This window comes from Eurosta solidaginis, chromosome 5 (genome assembly GCF_040869045.1).
Source record: "Eurosta solidaginis isolate ZX-2024a chromosome 5, ASM4086904v1, whole genome shotgun sequence".
In the NCBI taxonomy this organism is placed as follows: Eukaryota; Metazoa; Arthropoda; class Insecta; order Diptera; family Tephritidae; genus Eurosta; species Eurosta solidaginis.
This window is the reverse complement of record NC_090323.1, coordinates 275,155,096-275,175,811: the sequence shown is the minus strand read 5'-3', so window position 1 is coordinate 275,175,811 and position 20,716 is coordinate 275,155,096. Positions and strand designations below refer to the sequence as shown.

General features: G+C 36.4%; 1 protein-coding gene across 13 annotated transcripts in view; it reads left to right on the top strand.

Moving 5' to 3' along the window:
• Positions 1-20,716, top strand: part of Rbfox1 (RNA-binding Fox protein 1) — a 347,547-nt gene that overhangs the window by 254,276 nt on the left and 72,555 nt on the right. The window lies entirely within an intron of this gene.

Here is a 20,716-nt window from a genome sequence, read left to right as displayed (position 1 = left end):
CAGTTGTTTATTTCTCACAATAAACAGCTGTTGGTTTTGGTGATACCACCTTGGAGATTTTTTTCAACTCCACCTCAACTCGATATGCAATGTAGGATATCAACTGGGAAAATGTGTTGAATATTCATTTGAGAACTGTACATTTCTCAAGATATCTCGAAATTAGGAGAATAATTGGAAAATATTAATGACGTTGGAGATCAACTTTTCAAAACTTGGATATGAGAATGAAGTTGGATACCAACTGAACTATCTGGTTTAAGAATAATTAAATAATTGTAACGAATTTGCTGCAAATCCTCTTATTTGCCCTTTTGCTAGGTTCGTATCGCTAAACTGTTGAATAAATAACTCCAATATTGAATAATGGAAAAATGGCCTTTATTAAAATACTTCACAATAACACTCAAACTGTGCAACGAATAGCTTAATAGCCAAACTGATAGCTTAAATGAAACTGACTTTCAAAATAATACTGCTATTGCTCGCTAGATATCGTCTTAGTCGTAACTGCTTGACAACTCACATCAAACTGAATTCCAGTGCCTCTACAATTGCCGTCTTTTATACTCTTTGATTTCAACCTTCGCATCTTCTAGGCGCTTCTAGAATCTATTAGTCCAGCAGCTCTCAAACTTCTCAGCTGTAACTACAATTGCACAAGTTTATAGTTTTTCTCATTGCATACTTATAGGAGTATCTCAGATATATGCTTGTGTTTGTGCATTGACTCTCCGCTGCTCGCATACATACATGGTACATATGTGTAGACGCAGTTATTATTTTGTTTATGTAGATACATAATGATTGAATTATTGATGTGCATTCACGTCACTGCTTAGCATCGGCTTAGAGACGATAGCATAGCTCAGTGCTGCTAACATTCGTTACACTGCCCTCCACCTAAGTCTGATCGTCCCGATCAGACAAATCTCTCGATCTAAACGCTGCTAGCATCGCCAAATGTACCACTCTTCTATTTCGTGATTTCCCAATTGCTTGTATGCGGTAGATGACATCACTGATCGTCTTCACAACTCTGTACGGGCCTTCCCAACTGCACCGATATTTGGATGGAACACCTTTCCGCCGGTGAGGGTTGTATAGCAGTACCAAATCTCCCTCCCGGAAACCTTCCGAATTATTTTCCTTGTCGTACCTGTGTTTCATTTTACTACTCATTATTCTTGATCGTTCTCTCGCACCCTGTTGCTTGGCCAATGAAGAACTACTTTGTAGAGCTTGTTCTTGACGGATTGGCTTCACATACTCAGTATCGTTCTGACGCTTCACAACAGTAGTGTGCCTTGGCTTGAAACCACCCTTGCATTCTTTCTGCGAAATCCTTTCCTTCGTTTTAGTACGTCCGTTAGGGCTTTTCAATGCCAGTGTTTCTCTCACAGGTACCTTCGGTTTTGATTTGTTTGGCCCATTTGTTCCATCAACCTTTACCTTTGAATTTCGTGGCCTTTGTCGAGTCTTCTCCACCAGTACCCGATTACTGCTGAACCCTTTTTCCAAACTAAAGTTAAGTGGTATGTCCTGGTTCTTATAGCGCATAATTTTTCTCCGCATATCGATCCTGATGTCATGGTCAACCAAGAAGTCCACTCCCAATATGACTTCATCAACGATCTCCGCCACAACGAATTTGTGTTAAACCATGACCTTCCCAATTAAGACTTCAGAGACTATCACTTCTCCCTGGACTTGGTTATACTCGCATGTGACCGTACGCAACCTTGCTCCAGGTAATGACTTTACTCTCCTGTAGACCAAATCAGATCGAATCAAGGAATGAGATGCGCCCGTATCTACAGTCAGTACATGTTCTTTGCCATCCACATTCCCTCTGACGGTAAGACTGCTCGATTTTCTACCAATTTGCAACACAGATATCACAAGGCATTCAATATCTGGATCTAGCTCTCGATCTCTACCTCTTACTCGCTCTTGCTCATCTCCTCCAGCTTTGCGTTTACGGCCACCCACATTGTTGGAACTACTAGGATCAAGATCGCAATGACGGGCAATGTGACCGAACTTCCCGCATTTGAAACATTTGATAACTTTTTCGCTCCGCTTTTGCGATCCTTTCAGCGCCTCCAATATTGCGTCTACCCACTCTGGCCTTTCTACCTCCACACGGCGTGCTTTGTAAACTGGCTTACACAGAAGCGACGCTGTTTCCTGAATCAGAGCTTGTGACACCGTTTCTGCGAATGTTGGCTTTGGGTTTGCGTATGTAGCTCGCTTTGTTTCGACGTCCCGTATGCCATTTATAAAGCTCTGAATCTTTACCCGTTCAGTGTATTCCACGGGTGCGTCCGCATTCGCTAAATGTGCTAGCCTTTCAATATCCGACGCAAACTCTTGCAATGTTTCACCAGGCCTCTGGAAGAGGTTCAGCAACTCCATTTGGTATATCTGTCTCCTATGCTGAGTTCCATAACAGTTCCCTTCGCCCTGGCAATGTTTGTAAAATCTCAGCTGCAGGCCCTTTCAACGCCATGAACAGTACAGCAACTTTATCTTCCGCATTCCAGTTGTTCACTGCTGCGGTCTTCTAAAACTGAATCTTAAAGACCTGGAAAGGAACAGAGCCGTCAAAAGTTGGTGTTTTTACCTTTGGATTACTCGTTGAAACTGCTGGGCGATTTAGTTGCAACTATAATAATAATAATTTATTTATTTACGGTCTTTAAGACCTAGTTCAAGGTAAAAAAAAAAAATATATATATATATATATATAAATAAATTGTATACATTACATGCTTAATGACTTACAGTATAAAAATAATTTTGCTTTAAACTTATTAATATTTTCACAGTCTTTTATCGCATTTGGTAATTCATTGTACATTTTATAACCTATATATTCTAAAGTCTTCTTCGCGAACTCCGTTCTTACTCTAGGCAGTCTTATATTTCCGCTGCTTCTAGTTCCATAGTTATGTATTTCATGATTAAAATGTATTCTCCCGTTCAGATAATTCGGTGTTATTCCTAATTTCATATGATGTATAAATTTCAATGTGAAATAATATATCGACTGTTTTACACTGAGCCAGTTTAACATATTTAGCATTGTAGTTTTTGGTGTTCTAAGCGAACATTTTAAAATTAATCGCATTGCCTTGTTTTGTTGTATCTGCAGTTTTTTTATTTGTGTGTCATTTGCTAATAGCAGGATTGTTGGACAATAGATAAAGTGCGGTTCAATAATTGATCGATAAACTAATAATTTGTGTCGTTGACTAATATATTTACAAGTTCTGTACATAAAACCAATTTTTTTTGCAATTTTGTTTTCTAAATAATTTATGTGTTCTCCAAATCTAAGGTTTTTGTCGATCCAGACTCCTAGGTATTTGATCTTGTCTACTTGCTGAATTTCAACATTTCTTATCTTCAGAGTAATATTGCTAAGGGTATTGGCACCCATAATGCTTTGATTTTTGCAAAATATCATACTTTTGGTTTTATCCACGTTCACTTTCAACTTTCTATGGCATAGCCATTTGTAAAGGGAGTCTAAGTCTTCTTGCATTTTCGATACCGCAAAGCCCTCACTTTCACTAATGGTTATCAATGCATCATCCGCAAATAGTCGAATATTGCAATATTTCAAGCATTCTTTAATATCGTTAATATATATTGTAAACAATAGCGGTGCCAATACTGAACCTTGCGGTAGCCCAATATGTACATCAGCAACCGGTGAAACTGCACTTCCAATTATCGTCTTCTGTTTTCTATTACTCAAATAGCTTCTGAACCATTCCAAGGATTTTCCTCTTATCCCATTATTAAACATAACATTCAGCAGTTCCTCTCTATCCACAGTTTCAAAAGCACGTTTTAAGTCTAAAAAGACTGAGATCACAACTTTCTTATCAGTTATACCCTCTTTCCATTCCGCAATAACCATATTCAGTGCGGTTTCGCAAGAATGGCTTTTCCTAAACCCAGATTGTTCAGGTATAATAATTTGGTATTTATCTAGATATGCCACTAATTGATTTTTAACCACCGTTTCCATAATTTTTTCATCTGCGGGTAGCGTATTAATTGGGCGCAGTTCCTCTGGCCTTACTGTATTTTTGACTTTTTCCGCAGGTACTATAGTTGATACTTTCCAGCAATTTGGAACAATGCTACTGTTTATTGATTCATTTATTATATCTTTGTAGAAGTGAGCAATGTAAATCATGGCATCTTTAAATACCCCCTCCGACAAAAGCTTTTTTCCACCATATTTGTTTCTAAAAGATTTAGAAATGTTCATTATATCATCTAACTCTACGTCGGTGAATTGAAAAGTTTCAATTACATTATTTACACTTGTTTCTGCCGCAATCGGAATTATTTCAATGCTATCATTAATTTCAGCTATGCTCTGTATAAAAAATGTATTTAGGGCATTGGCTATATCGTATTCCTTCTCGAGGCATTCACCGTTAATTACTATTTTGCTAACGACCTTTCTGTCATCGGTGAGCTCAGCAAGATGTTTTAAAGACTTCCACATCCGCTTCATGTCTCCTGCACTATCGAGCACTTTATCTTCCATATATTTCTTCTTTTTATACATAACAGTTTTTTTATATCTTTTTTTTATGCCATTATAATCCACCCAGTTGCCAGTATTTCTAGCAGTATTATAGAATTCAATTTTTCTTTTGTGCAGTTCCCTTAGCTCACGGTCATACCACTTATTCCTCAGTTGTATTTGGATCCTCTTCTCATACGTCAATGCTTGCATAGCTCCAGTTAAAATATTGTTCAGGATCTCAGTTCTACGTTCTATTCCTACATGAGACACAGAGCTAAAGTCGCACGTTCGCAGCAGATTTAAAAGATTTTCTGCGCTATAGTACTCCCAGTTGGTGACAGTAGCAACTTTTCTCATTTTGCAATATTTAGCTGTTGGTACTTTGAAATGAATTGTTTCATGATCGGAAATTTTATATCCACTTACATGTTCAGTTTTAACTTGCTCATTATTGCTGAAGAGTAAGTCTATTTTCGTAGAGGAGTGCTCAGTTATTCTTGTGTTGAAATTTATTCTTTGTACCATAGCCATTTGTGCAAATAAACTTATAAGCTGGTTTGAGTATGTTGATGATATATTCATATTAATGTTAAAATCTCCAACTATTATAATGTTGTCAGATTCCCTGAGGTGTTCATTGATGACATTGTTTAAGTATGTCATGAAGTCAGCATCACTGCTATTTGGTGAGTGATAGAGTACACCAATTTGCCATTTTAACGCATATTTTTTAAGTTTTATGACAATGCACCACACATTCCTGTCAATAGCTTTATTACACACTATGCTATATTGTAAATTTTCATGTACATACATTAGAACACCACCTGTATGTCTACTGTGGGAATCGCAGCGGATGAATTTATATGTGGAAATGCATAGCTCAGAATCCATGATTTTATCTGTTGTACATGTTTCCGCGCATAAAACAATGCTGGGTTTTTTTATTTCTATAAGATGTTCCAGCTCTAGCTTATTTGCTGTAATACTATTAATATTAAGATATATACAGTCCAAGTTGAGCACATTGTTACGCAGGTTTGTTTTAGTTTTTGACTTGTGCTTTGTGGTTACAGATTCCCTCGTTGGTTGCTAATAGCCAATTTTCCTCTTCCTTGCTATGAGCTTTTGTTGATACACAGGACACATTCTGTCCATGGAATCGTGATTTTCGTCCAGTCCCAAATTTAATTCTTTATTTGCCCTGATGCAGTTGATGCATTTATTTATTGCTTCTTTATTGCATACCACATATTTGTGCTCACCCAAGCATTTCGTGCATACTTCTTTTTCTTTGCAGTCACTGGCTTTGTGATTGAAGCCTTTGCATTTGAAACAACATAGTACTTGCACTGCATCATATACTCTGCACCGCTCCCAGCCTACATTGAGCCTTTCTCCGGCTAGTATATTCATAAAAGCTTCAACCTCCACTTCAAGTACGGCATTATAGTAAATTTTCTCATTTTTTTTAACTTCATACTGCTTGACAATTTTTATATCTGTTTCGGATAGACAATTATTCTGATGTTTAATTCTCTGGGTAAGCTCATCATTATCATACTTGAAATTTATACCAGTTACAATAACGGTTGGTTTCACTTTCATAGGAATCTTCACATTGTAGTTATTTCCGAGGCTGTTCTCAATAGCATTTTTTATTTTCTCACGATCATGGTCATTTGCACTCTCTACAATCACTACACCGCTTTGTCTTGCTACTATATTTGTAATTTGTAGCTCCTTTGGATCGACATTCAAGTTTAGATCATTTTTGGTTTTTTCAGCACCTTGCTTTGTATTTGGCTTAACTATTAAGGGAACAACTTTTCTAATCTCTGGCAACGCTTTTGTTACAGCTGCATACGATGCCTTGGCTTCAACATTGCTGTTTCTCTTTATTTCTGTGCATATTTTTTTATTTTCATTACTAATTGTTTCAATAATTTTCTTATTGTCATTTTTATTGCTTTTTAACTCTTCGCATACTTGCTCACTGCTTCGCTTGAACCCTTCTGCTATTTCACGGATTTTGTTTACTTCTTTCACACTTCTTTCGCAAGATTCTTGAGCTTTTTGCATTGCTTTGATTCTTTCACTAAATGCAGCTTCCACTGCTTTAAGTACTTGTTTAATCTCTCGCTCATTTTTCTTTAGTGAATTATCAAACTCACTTCTATACTCTGCTAATTGTTGTCCATTCTGCTTTACCACCATTTGCATATCTTTAAGGATGTCATCAACGTTATGTACATACTGCACACAGTCAGTACACATAAACCTAAGCATCTCACATTCTTCAAGTTTGGTGACGCTGTATTGATCCAAGCCTGAGCATTTTGTTGTTAGGTGGTAATATTTACCACACACCCCTTCACACCGAATTTTTGACGCTTCTCCTCGTATATTACTTTTGCATTTGTCACATTTTTTCTCCATTCTTCTTTACACATATACAAAATTTATTATAAAAGTAGTTTACAATGTTTTTGCATCAAATAACTGCAGAACATTTATGTCCGCTAATTGTAGTTGAATTTTAGAGTTTTTATGTATATTTCTCACAAATATTTAGTGCGTATAACTAATTTAAAAAGATTTTAGAATATGCGCATATTTTTCACCGCTTTCTTTCACCGTTTCTTTCAAAAGTGCCCTCTGCTCGATACGTCCTCTCAAAGCATCCACCTCGGCCTCGATTTTTTCTTCAAACTGTAAAATTTTTGTATCTTGCGCCTCCAAGTTCGAGGAAATACGTCCTTCTTGCTCTTTCAGTTGAGCAGAGATCTGCGATGATATCTGCGCTGAAATTTGCGCCGTCATTTCGGATATCCGTGCCTCTTGTGCTTCAATCTTCGCTGTTATACGGTTCTCCTGCGATTCCAGCTGAGATGACATTTGCGACGACATTTCGGATATACGCGTTTCTTGTGCTTCAATCTTCGATGTTATTCGTGTCTCTTGGGATTCCATCTGTGGTGACATATACGTTTTCTGTTCTTCTAGTTGAGATGACATTGTCGATGTTTGAGCAGATATTGCAGCCAAAATCATGTTCAAGTCTGTGCTCGTAACTGTCTGCGATGTTTCGTTTTTCTCTTCAATTTTTGGTTGTTGTCTCGTCCCCATCAGGATAAAATACATACTCGTCCACATCAATTCCTTCTGCTTCCATTGCCTCTCGTAGCCGTGCCTGAAGCTCGAGTTTAACGCCGCTTGTATTCAATCCACGGCTCTCCAACTCCTTCACTGAACTTTGCCATGTCCTTGTTGTCTTCCGGAATTTATTCAACAATTCCTCTTCTGACACCAATTGTAACGAATTTGCTGCAAATCCTCTTATTTGCCCTTTTGCTAGGTTCGTTGAATAAATAACTCCAATATTGAATAATGGAAAAATGGCCTTTGTTAAAATAATTCACAATAACACTCAAACTGTGCAACGAATAGCTTAATAACGAAACTGATAGCTTAAATGAAACTGACTTTCAAAATAATACTGCTATTGCTCGCTAGATATCGTCTTAGTCGTAACTGCTTGACAACTCAAATCAAACTGAATTCCAGTGCCTCTACAATTGCCGTCTTTTATACTCTTTGATTTCAACCTTCGCATCTTCTAGGCGCTTCTAGAATCTACTAGTCCAGCAGCTCTCAAACTTCTCAGTTGTAACTACAATTGCACAAGTTTATAGTTTTTCTCATTGCATACTTATAGGAGTATCTCAGATATATGCTTGTGTTTGTGCATTGACTCTCCGCTGCTCGCATACATACATGGTACATATGTGTAGACGCAGTTATTATTTTGTTTATGTAGATACATAATGATTGAATTATTGATGTGCATTCACGTCACTGCTTAGCATCGGCTTAGAGACGATAGCATAGCTCAGTGCTGCTATCATTCGTTACATAATGATGTTGGACACCACTTCCGGCACTAGATATATATTTCGCTGGAGAATTTTTTCCCATGTTTGTTGGGTTAACAAATACCAGCTGCTGCCGTATCTACAAATTATATAGATAATAAAAAACCAATGCTGACCTACAAAAAAGCATACCCCAAAAGGCGGCCTTAAACTGTGACTGAAAAACTGCTCAGTAGATTAACTGGAGTTTAAATTTGACTAGATTTTAAGCTTGGCTTAAGCAACTACTGAAAAACCGGGCCTTAATCGCGGTTTTGATCTAGGTGTGCGATATATAAAAGTAATTGAATATTGGGAGAGATGATCATTAGGCAAACTTACATATACACACCTGTACAGATACATACATATAATTGCGCTGAATAATCTTTTTCAATAATGTAAAATATCTTTCATTTTAAAACTCGAGGAAAAATTTCCGATTGGCTGAATTAATTATAAATTTGATTGTTTTGTTTTAATTTGATATTGAAAGAAAATTTTAACATGGCTTATTTGATTGTTTGTAAGATACGACTTTTTATAAAATCCTTGAAGTTTACAAACGGCGATGGTTACTAGGACATGTTTCTGAATTTCACTTCTTCATCAGGTAGCTTCTCAGGAGCTGAGTATTGAACTCGAAAAATCCAACATTCATACTTTATAGAAGTGTAAAGGCATATGACTTTATCCACTCAGGCATATGAATGTCCCGCTGCTCGCTTTGCTATTGGTCTCGAAGTTATTGGAAAAATTTACATATATGTATCTCCCAAATGGCTTCAAAAACAAAAACTAAAAAATCATACACCGTTTTCGAATTAGACAAAGTTTTGTGATTTCAATGCGAAAATTTTTGAAAAAATTAATAGAATGCAATTGAAAATTATAATACGTTACACTGAAAGGAAAGGACTGGTAAAATCAACCGAAAACGGGTCAATTCAACCGAAATGTCTTGTCAATTTGTATCCATCGCAACAAGATGTTGAATCAACTGCGCACAAATCGTTGATTCGTAATTGACCGTTTTAGTAGTCAAATGAACAAAAAAAGTTGTTGCGACAGCTTTTTATGAAAGTACCTATGTTTGCCATATAAATATGTAAATAAATGTAAGGCGCGATAACCTCCGAAGAGATTTTAGGCCGAACTTCCCTTCCAATTTGCGTCGTGCTCCTTTTTCATTTTTCTTAGAAATTGGCAGGACGGGACCTACTTGTTTTATGCGACTCCGAACGACATCTGCAAGGCATATGAGTTTTCACTAAGAGCATTTCATGGCAGAAATACACTCGGAGTGCTTGCCGAACACTGCCGAGGGGCGACCCCGCTTAGAAAATTTTCCTCTAATTGAAACAGCTTGTTTCTAAAATTTTGATGTTGCTTTGCCCGGGGTGTGAACCCAGGGTCTTCGGTGTGGTAGGCGGAGCACGCTACCATCACACCACGGCGGCCGCCTTATAAGTACGTAAATATGTGAATACATAAATACGCATGCTTGCTACATATACATACATATGAATGTAGAAATGAAAATAGTAGTCACAAAACTGATTCTCAATTCTTTCAGTTGCAGCTCAGCTCATTCTCAATTTCTTCTCTCACATGTAGTTGCCACACTTGATTGTTTCACTTGTAGTATAAATGTTTGACGTAACATTTTAAAAACAGAACTTGTAAGTTATAGAAAAGTAAAGAATCAAATCGCAGGAAGGTAATTCACCACTGGAGTAACTTTACATGTAATTCGGAAAGTTTAATTTTCGTAACACTTTAAGTTGAAACGATTTTAAAACAACTCAAACTTTTATTTTGTCGGAAACATCAACATTAAAAAAGATTGTTTTTTTTATATTATTTTATTAGATTCGTTCGCGTGAGTGAAAATTCATAAAAACTTGAAAAAAATGTTACTAACTTTGGAAAAATCCTGTTCGTTCAAGCAAAATTTTTGCAACAAGAGGGCGCAATTTTGCATTTTGCTTGGACGAGAAGTTGCAAAATTGTACCCGATAAATAGTGTCCCGGTATCTCATAATTTTTTGCACAGTAAATTCAAAAAAGGGTTTTTTCGTTTTGTATTGATAACTGATAAACTAGGTTTTTATTGTTTTCCCATTTTGTGTGTTTTTTCGATTTGATGGTTTTCTTATTTTGGTTTTTCTTTTTTTAACAATTGGCACCATCGTCATAAGTACAAAGTAGAGAGCGCAGTGAGCGTAAAATTCTCTTTGAAATTTGCTCATGTATTGACTGTTGATCGCTGTTGAAATGACCAGTGAGATCAGTTGTGTTAACAAAAAAATCAGTTAGATTGATTAGGAATCTGTCAATTTTACAGAATTTTGTTAACTTAAGAGCGACAATTTCTCTTCTGTTGAAATGAATAAACTAATTTGTTCGCTTGACAAAGAGCTCGGTCGAATTAACCATAATTCGATCAATTTCACCGAATCTCCGTTAAGTCAAGAACAACAGAACGGATTTGTTGATTTTACTAGCACCATTTCTTTCAGTGTAATAGAACCGAAAAGATCAATCAAAATTAACAATTGTAACGTTGAACCTACGTCTCTAAAAACATTTTCTCTATGGTTCAACTCTGCCGAAACTGCTACAAGACGAAGCGTTGCTACACCATCAACAACATCAAGCAAAGTTCAATCGTAAGTTAAGTTGCTATGAAAAGCCCCACATAAGTCATACATACACATAAACATACATATGTGCAAACATTTATGTGTTGCATCCAATTATGCATCTTTGAATTTAGTTGATGTTGGTTATTAATTAGCTGCGCGGCAAATTCAAGCGTTTAATAGGAAACTCACTCCAGTCAATTAATACTCATTTGTGCTTATATACATACATATGTGTGTATATGAGACTTGAATAAAGCCTATATAAAAATTGCCTTTCGTCGTATGAAAATTATTTTTCATTAATTTGATTGCTTTCGTCTTTATTTATTTTTTATTCAACTAAAACTGAAAAATAAAATGTATTCATCGGCAATAAAGAACAGCAGAAAAAAAGCAAAAGAGAAGTAAATGAATTTCCGGACGATGGAATACAGAGGTATCCAAATATATTGATTTCACGCTATTCTCGGAAGCTTCTGATGTTTGCACTGTTACAAGCGAAAATTTGTGAAATCAAAGGTACAGCTTTTGGGTTCGCGTATGCCTCTGGCATAGGTAGGACTGTTAATGTTCATAAGCAAAACATTTAATGATACAGGATTTTCGAGAAGTTTAAAACCTTTTGCGTAAACGAGATTACCCGAGTGACATCTACTATACAACTTTGTTTATTTCCAATTCATTCAAGTAAAAGAATGAGCTTATTTGCGTTATTAAATCCATCTTCTTTCTTCCATTTACAATACTTAGTTAACTTTTTGACTTAAATGCAATCACATAAAAAGTTTGTGAAGTCATTTCTGTCCCTTTTTCTTGATTATTTCACTTTGTGTTTCCTTAAACCGAACTCAATTATTTTCCCTATGAAGAAATTATCCCAAACATGAATGTCGATTGGTTTATCTGTAGGTAGTCTTATCCGTAATCCACTTGCTTGCTCTGTCATATTGTATGGATACATACAAACATACAGTGTCTTTCAAATATAAAATGAGTTGTAAGTATTCATGAATTATTTATATTTTCTTAAAGTGTTTAAGTAGAAAAAACTGTTTCGCCTTACCGCTAATATTTTGCCCAATTGGCATCGTGTTGTGTATTTAGTGCTCCATTCTTGAACATATTCCAACGAAACTCCCTCCAAATATACTTCATGGCCAAACTGTGTGCGACTTTGTTTTCGCTATTTTCATCCTTCAATATGTTGCTTCATTCCCGACTAAACGTTTTCGATGAGAAGCTGCTCTTTGCATTTTTCCATATGCCATTTCGAAAAACCTCATTTAATCACTTTGGTATTTTTTGACCATATTTTCAACATTTAGTTTATTCATAATGTCCAAAAGGCCACATCAAAGTACTTTAGAAATTTTTTTCCAAGCTGTGTCGCCTTTCGGCAGTGTTTGGCTAACACTCCGAGTGTATTTCTGGTTTTAAAAGTTTCTCAACCAAAATATATTTGCCTTTTAAATGCCGGTTGAAGTCCCGCCGGCCCAAATCTCAGTAACTTTCCAGATTTCATAAGCCTGCATGGTTTACTTACCGTTTAAACTTAAATTCCCTTTTTTAATAATGTTTCTTCCGCTCCTAACATCTCAAACGCGAGGTTTGTGTAAAATACCTGAATTATCGCTTTAGCTTCCGTCTTTCCCTGGTCCTTCAGAGACATTCTTCTGCATCTCTGCACAAACGATAATCTATTTTGTAAAAACCGAATTCATTTGTTTTTTATAATCTTTCGAAAAACTTCTCACCCAACTCTAAAATCTGATCGCATTTCGGAACGATATTTATATATGGAAAATAATTTGAAGTTAATCCCATTAAAAAATAAGTTGGAAAAGTATAAACCACACTTAATTTTGGAATGCACTGTAGATTTTCTTTCTTTCTTTTTTGCGTTTTTGTTTATTCTTCTCACGTAGTTATCTTTTTTCATTTAGCTGTCCTGTAGACATACAATTCCCACATTACTACCACTATTCTATTGGTCTTCTGCAACTAAGTCAATATGTACTAAATATGGTTATACAAACATATATATGTGTATCTGCATCTATCCCTTCTGTCGTGCTGGAAATATTTATATTTAGTATGTGCCTCTGTTTAGAATTTTTTGCCACCAATCTTCTTCAAGTGCAAGTGCTGCAATGTTTTGTATATTGCTGATGTTGCTTTTATTACGTTAGTTCGTTCCTTTTTCCTGTTTATTTGCCTTTACTGTAGAGAAGTTTCTTTGTTTTTCTTTTGAAATCGTTTTTATATCGAATTACCTCGAACTTCTTGAACAAAATAGCAAAACAGATAGTTAAGTGGTTATTTCAAGCACACGCACACAAGCACATACTCAACGTTTCGTTGAATCCCAAAGTGTTTAAACCCTAAGTTATCCTTTTAATTTTGAATGTTGCTATCAATTTCTTTCAAACCCTTCCGCTTCCACTTATTTTTTCAAGTGCGCATATCCGCTGAAACCAAACTTGGGGCCACATACTCTGTAGTTCATATAATTTGCTAATGCGCTAATGTACAAAGAATATTTTTCCAAACACATTGACACTCTGTATAAATAAAGTAGCCATCATCGAACTCTGAATATTTTTTTGTCTTTCCGCACCATTAAGCAATCGAACCAACGTCATTGGAATAACAGTAATGTCAGCATTAAAAATAAACCTATGATAATAAAAGCAACAACTACATACATATACATACATTCATAGAACACACATATGCATACACAGATGAAAGTAAATGCGATTCGGCTTACTGTATTGAGTTCTTTCTCGTAAAAAGTGTCCTCTCCACTATTAATAAATGAGTGGCAAAGATAAAAGGCAAGTGAATGTTTGTTTTTATATTCGCACCTTTGATTCAGCATAAGTTGACTGTGCATACTGTGCCCATTCGTATTCATTAGCCTGCAAAATCTCGTTTTAGTTGTCTAGAAATTTCAATATTGAAGTTTTGGCTAAAACCAGCACATAACAAAATTTTATCAGTTCTTAGATTGTTTGCGAATTTTTGAACGAAAAACCGAATGAAGATAATTAATTTACTTCAGGAGTTGCTTGTTTTCTGTCGCTAAGGAGGCCAAATCGACCACTGTGCGATATATAAGGCTTCAATATTTATCATATGGACAGCGTATTGAATAAGCTTTTGTCGAATTATACAGTTTTGGTAATTCGCTGGTTATGCTTCGTAACTTGTCGGCTGCTTTTTGAGGAAATACAGAAATTGTACTTTTTAAACAAATTATTTTAACAAACTTTCAAGCTAACGGAACTCGCATTTTATTTTATCTACAACGACAACAATAGGAGAGATAGTGTACTTATAAATTTTGAAGAACCAGCGCCAACATCTTCGAATCGAGTCATCTTCCAACGCAAATAAGAAACATTCTTTGAACATCTCCAACGGTACATTGAATAGCAAAAGCAAAAACTATCACAAACCAGTGCGTGTGTCACTCAATACGTCTCAACAGAGGACTCTAACCTAACCAAAGTGCAGACTCGTCCAAGTGGCTGCGGTGAACACTCAAAATGTCATGAGAGTAGTTGAAACATCCAAACTACAAAACTAATTTGCCACTAACAATGCGAAAAATATCAAATGTGCAAAGTAAGTACCATACAAAGAAGTCTAGTAAAGGAAGCAAAATGCAGAAAGCAAATGAAAAAGCAAATAAACTTTTACTAAGCAGCAGTTGAAGTTGAAGTACAATAACAAAAAAACAACAAAACTAAGATAAAAATCAAAAGAATAAAAAACCAAATATGCTACTTTATAATTTTGCTCAGGTCAAAAAGTGCGCAGCAGGAATGCAACAAAATGGCCACAACGTATCAACAACAACGACAGCAATATTTACTTTTTCCTTCATTTACATTTTTATTTTTTTTATGAAGTCTGGTTAGTCTCATGATGTGTTTTGTTAACTCACTCCCAACTTGCATTGAATGCATTTTTATTACTCTTTCACGTGCAACAACCGACGACAATTCATGGCAATGCAGCATCCATAGAACTTCGAGATCCTCCCCAAATGTGTCTGACTGTTGATGATTGTGTGCTTGCCTACAATTTGTTGTTAGCTTTATTTGTAAGAGACAATTATGCTGCTTTTTAAAAGGGAAAGAACAAAATGAGGAAGAAGGGATGAGCACTGGGCACGACAGGAGGAAGGGGAAAATGCTGACAAGGCGTTCGAGGGCGACTACGACTGGCAACCAAGGTGACGTGACTGGATTCACCACAAATCGGACGTTTTAGTAAAGAAAGATAGCGCTTAACAAAACAAATTGTGGAATGTATGTGGAATTGTAGTTTCAGCTGTGATGAGCTCTTTAAAATGCACAAAAGTGCCTTTCAGTTTTTATAAAAAAGGAAAAATGTAGCATTTGTAAATGAACAATCGAGACACACCAATGCATTTCAGCCAGTTCTCTGTGTGTGCGTAATGAAGTTTTTAGATTTTAGTGATACGACAGCGCTGCATTTCAACCAAAAAATGTATCTGGATTAAATGGATGCAAGGAGCGCCACAATTCGTCACTCAAAGGTTATGGACGAAAAGTCCATGAAGAAAAATAATAATTATGAAAATTGTGTGAAAGAAATGCGTGGGTAAACACAAAAATCTCAATTACAAATTTATAAATTTCAGATTTATTTTGTTGCTTTGGTAAACTTTGAAGCCTTTTGTCAAGTTAATCCTTTTCGTTTACTTTACTCAACCAGCTGCTGTGGTCACAAAACACATTTTGTGGTATTTATGGGATTGTACGTATATCACAATTTAGATATTCCTGGGAAAGTTTGAATTGAAAGAGAGTGACCTTTAAATCTCCTAAAAAAATGTAGACACAAATTTCACCATATTTCACTTCATTTAAGAATAAATAAAAACCGAAGGCAACAAAAAACGAATGATAAAGTTGGGGGACAAAGGGTAGGAAAAAGGAGCGTGGGCCCGGCAGTAACAAATGCAAATGCAAATGTGATGGGAAGAAGCTAAGAGACTACCAAGATAGCAAACACCTCAATGAAATAGGATAAATAGAAAAGAAAATGAATTTCTGTAACAGCCTGTCAACTCGGCTGCCTGTTGGGTTTTACGGTAATGATGCAACGTGTGTGAGTTTTATTTCATTTCATGTTCGTTTATTTGTGTGTTTACCCTTCTTCATTTTTATTTCGGTGCACATTGTTGGTGCTCGCATGTAGTCATGTGGCACATGTACAGAGACGATAATTCTATTTCTTTCATTTCGTTGCAAAAAGAAGCATTCTTATCTCATTTACTTAGTAACAACACTACCCCCTCTTTGGGTTGCCATGTCAACCATTGTTTGTTTTCCATTTGTCGCCTGCCTCAATACCTTCCCCTCACTTTCTATCTGCTTGACGTTTCTTCTGCGAAGCAAGTTTGCCTTGTTTGCGTTCTTCATCGCATTAATGGATTTTCTTACTTGTCAACCTCAAAATGGCAACGAATGAATGTGCGAGTACATGCAAAGAAAAAGTAGCAACAACAACAACACAGCCGCACAGTCACATGAACCGAAATGATAAATTCGACAAGTGTTAAACAACATTAACATCGTTGGAGCGTTAGATGGATGGCGGCAAAATAATGCCGATGGATAGGGCTACCCCACAAGAGGTGCGGGCGCGCATCATCATCATTGTACATACATTTAAATATGCATGTCAACATGTCTGTACATAGGTGCCCCTGGAGTGAAATGTCATCGTTGCTGATGCAAAGTTTTGTGATGTTTATTATTTTGGCATTTCGAGGGGGGCGAGAAATTTACAAGAATAAGGCAAATGGATCATCAGTATTGCAAATATGTTAGATGAATACTTTCGGATAAGGAACTCGTTGCTCCCATTTAGTGGTTTGTTAAACGCAGTGTAAAGAACTCGATGAATTTTTACGCAATTTCGGGCTACCTTGGCGTATGAGTAACCAATGCGAGGTTCGCAAACCCAAGGGCGAGCTTTCACAGTCCGCAATCAACTGAATGAAGTACTATTATGTTACTTTATATTTATGAGATGAGATTAAAATTGGCATCCTTCTCAATCGAACCGCAGCTGAATACGACCCAGTAATCTTGGGGCATGCTAGTTTTTACTTTTAAAAGGTATGCAATTTTTTTTTTTTTTTAATTTCAGTTACAAATTCTTTTTTGCTCCATTTTTCATTCCTGTTGCAGGAAGGAGGGTTGATTCAAATAGTCAATTTCGTTATTTGATTCCCCTACGCGTGAGACCTGCAGGCTTGTAGGAAAGAGCGCATCAGCATCTTTCATCTCAATCATTTCTTTTCATAGTTTTTTGATGCCCTCTTTCTACAAATCTTAAAAGAGAAGCTTTAATAATTATATTCATTGTCGTAAGATTGAAATGTAAATGGGTATGTTCCCATTTGCCGGTTTCCAGCCAATGAATCGACATTTATGCACACATCATAACTTGTTTTACTACTTTTTGTACTATTCGTCCCATTTGATTGCTTTATCATCACATTTTCTATATTTGTGATCTATATTTCTTATATTCATAATTTCATTCTATAGCGCAGCTTAGACAGATAACGTCTGTATATATTTGGAAAGCTCCCTGCAGAAATTCTTATCCAGAAAGCTCGGTTCAGTCATTGAATTATTGGAAGTGCGTAGCAATTGAGTAATATTGTACGATGAGACGACGGCTTTGAAGGTATACCAGCGATGATCGTTCAAGCAGCTGAAAACTACTCATTGCATAGTAGAGATATACGCCGCTAATAAACGCCGCCGCCGCCGCCGATTATTGTCGTTTTTCGCACGCCGCCGCCGAATGTCAAAACTATCGGCGCGGCGGCAGCGGCGGCGTCCGGCGCGTTACTATATTTTGTACTCGTTTAAGACTGTTTAGGCCATTTACTGTTCATGTCAAAAATTGGTCGGATATGGTCAAAAGTGGTATCAACGGATGCGCATCACTGCCAGTTATAAGAAACTAATTACGAAATTTAACTCTTCTTGTCTCTAATTGTTCAAAAGTTATTTTAAAAAACAGGCGCTTTCGATGTCAGCTTTAGACGGACTTTGCATCACCTAATTCACCAAGTTATTAAAACAAAACACTAAAAGAAAAGTTATATAATAAATTTATATGCTCACCTTGCATATTTTTCTCAAAAAATTAATAATGAACGATGAATTCAAATAAAATGACCCAAGGCGAACATGTTTTCAAATTGTCCTCCTTTTTTTATACAACGTAGATCATGATATTGGGTACGTTTATATGTTATTAACTCAAAAGTCATGTTTTTTGAGTTATGATGACGTTGCAGCAAATATCCTCGTATAAGAAGGGTTTGAAAAATCACTTCGGCTTACATTCAAACATCTGTTGTATATTTGCGAAACTATACAATATCGTCTGAAATGTTATTTTGATTTTCACACTTCATCCTTCGAGACCCAAGTCTCCCGGTTTGACATTTCCTAAAGTTGGCGGCCCTATCCCAACTAGTCCCTTGGAGTGAATCACATTGTTTATAGCCTACCAAACAAGTCTAAATATCGCCTACGCGTTACGGCTTCTTTTACAAATGTGAATACGTAGGCACATATATTTACCAGGTGAGGCTTTGTCCTTCGCAAGAACACGCAAAGTGGTGAAGCAAAAGCTTTCCCATGACAGTCGAACTAATTACTGTGTGTGCTACTACCCTAACGTTGTGGACAGTCGAACTAGTCTGAAAACTGAAGCAGTTAACATCTTTCAGCTTAAATTCGGTCGACTTTCATTCTAAAATATCGTTTTGATTTAACGAAGACTATTGAAATCAATGTTGTGAACACAAACGTCTGCAAACTTTGGTCTACATTTTAAAAATTTTATCCAGGGTCCTTGTAAAATTCTAATTATGTAGATGCACCGAGAATTATACGATTTTCACCCATGAGTTACGCAATGACATCCATTTAGACTGCTTATCATTTTGGAGTTTTCGGAGCTACACCTAGAGCTTCTAGGAAAGTGACGTCGACCCCGCTTAGAAAAATTTTCTTCTAATTGAAAAACCTTATTTCTAAAATTTTGATGTTGCTTTGCCCGGGGTGTGAACCCAGGGCATACGGTGTGGTAGGGTGAGCACGCTGCCATCACACCACGGTGGCCGCCACATACAAACAAAACCTTTCCTAAATATAATTTTTTTAAATGGAAAAATTAAGATTTTTAAAGTAAGAACACAGGCGTACGCCGGCGCGTCGCCCACGCTGTCGCCGCCGATAAAGTGATCGGCGTAAACCTCTATTGCATTGGTGGCATTTGATGTCAGTACCACGTTGAACATCATGAAATTCTCCAAAAGTCCAAAAGTATATTTTCGTGAGTTCAATGATTTCTTAGTTACAGCGTGAAACGCCCCAGTGGTCGCTCAAACTAAATCGTTCTCGGTTTGTGGTAAAATTCGCCCAAATTTAGACTAACACTGACCTTTTATGTTCATGTTTTATACCGAATCCGAATGGCATCTGAGAAGCTTTTCGTGGCAGAATACTTTGACCGGGACTTAAACCTAGGAACTTCGGTGTGGTAGGTGGAGCACACACTATCACCACACCACCGCGGCAGCCGTGACTTCTAAATAAAATCAAATGAAATAGCAATTCTTCCCTTTTAAGTTTTCGGATTTTGTTTTAAAATTTCCAATGTACTACCTTATCATATATATTATTTCTAATTGCTGTTTTTATGTACGGGTTCCTTTTTCGCTCTTATTTGGAATACAAATCTATTAATAAAGTTTTGTTTGTAAAGATGGAGATTCGGGCTTATAGCGAGCTTTGGGCAATTTTGGTCGTAGTGCTTTTGTTTAGCTATATTTTATTAAAATAATTTGTTAAACATAAACGATTGTGAGCACACAAAGAAATCAATTTGCTTTATGACACTATTGTGAATATTTGCACTGCATTACCGGCAGTTGCTACCATACGCTAGATGGCAGTGCAAGCTGTAAGTTTTAATTGATTGCTGGAACAGCTGATTTCTGTTGTTATTTAATAAGATACTTTTATATTGGTTGCGCAAGATGGGCACGGGTCCGGCTCGTATGATTTCAATTCTATTATTAAATTTTACTTCAACTAACTACACGCTATTTTAAAACATACAGTTCGTAGTAAGATGTGAATAAACTGACTGTGTAGCCTTTTAAAGGCTATGTAAAGCATTCAAGGCCAAGTCGGAATTAGTTTATTGAGTTGAGTTCCCTACTGGGTGCATGTTATGTATGTATATGAATCAATGGATATAATCCCTCTTGGGCCCACGTGCATCACTTCGATTTGCTTACTGCGTTCAAAATTTGACATCTCTAGCATTTGATTTTTGCATTGTGAGCGAAATGTTGCATTAAACTTATGGGGGTTACAAATAAATATGTGGAGTGTGCACGGAATTGTGTCTGTGTGAGTGTTGCGTTATGGCATTCATGACAGCTATAACGGCAATTTAAATGCGACCTCATTTATGCCCCTTGTCGATTATGTCGAAATTAATTTTCGGTTCAATTGAAA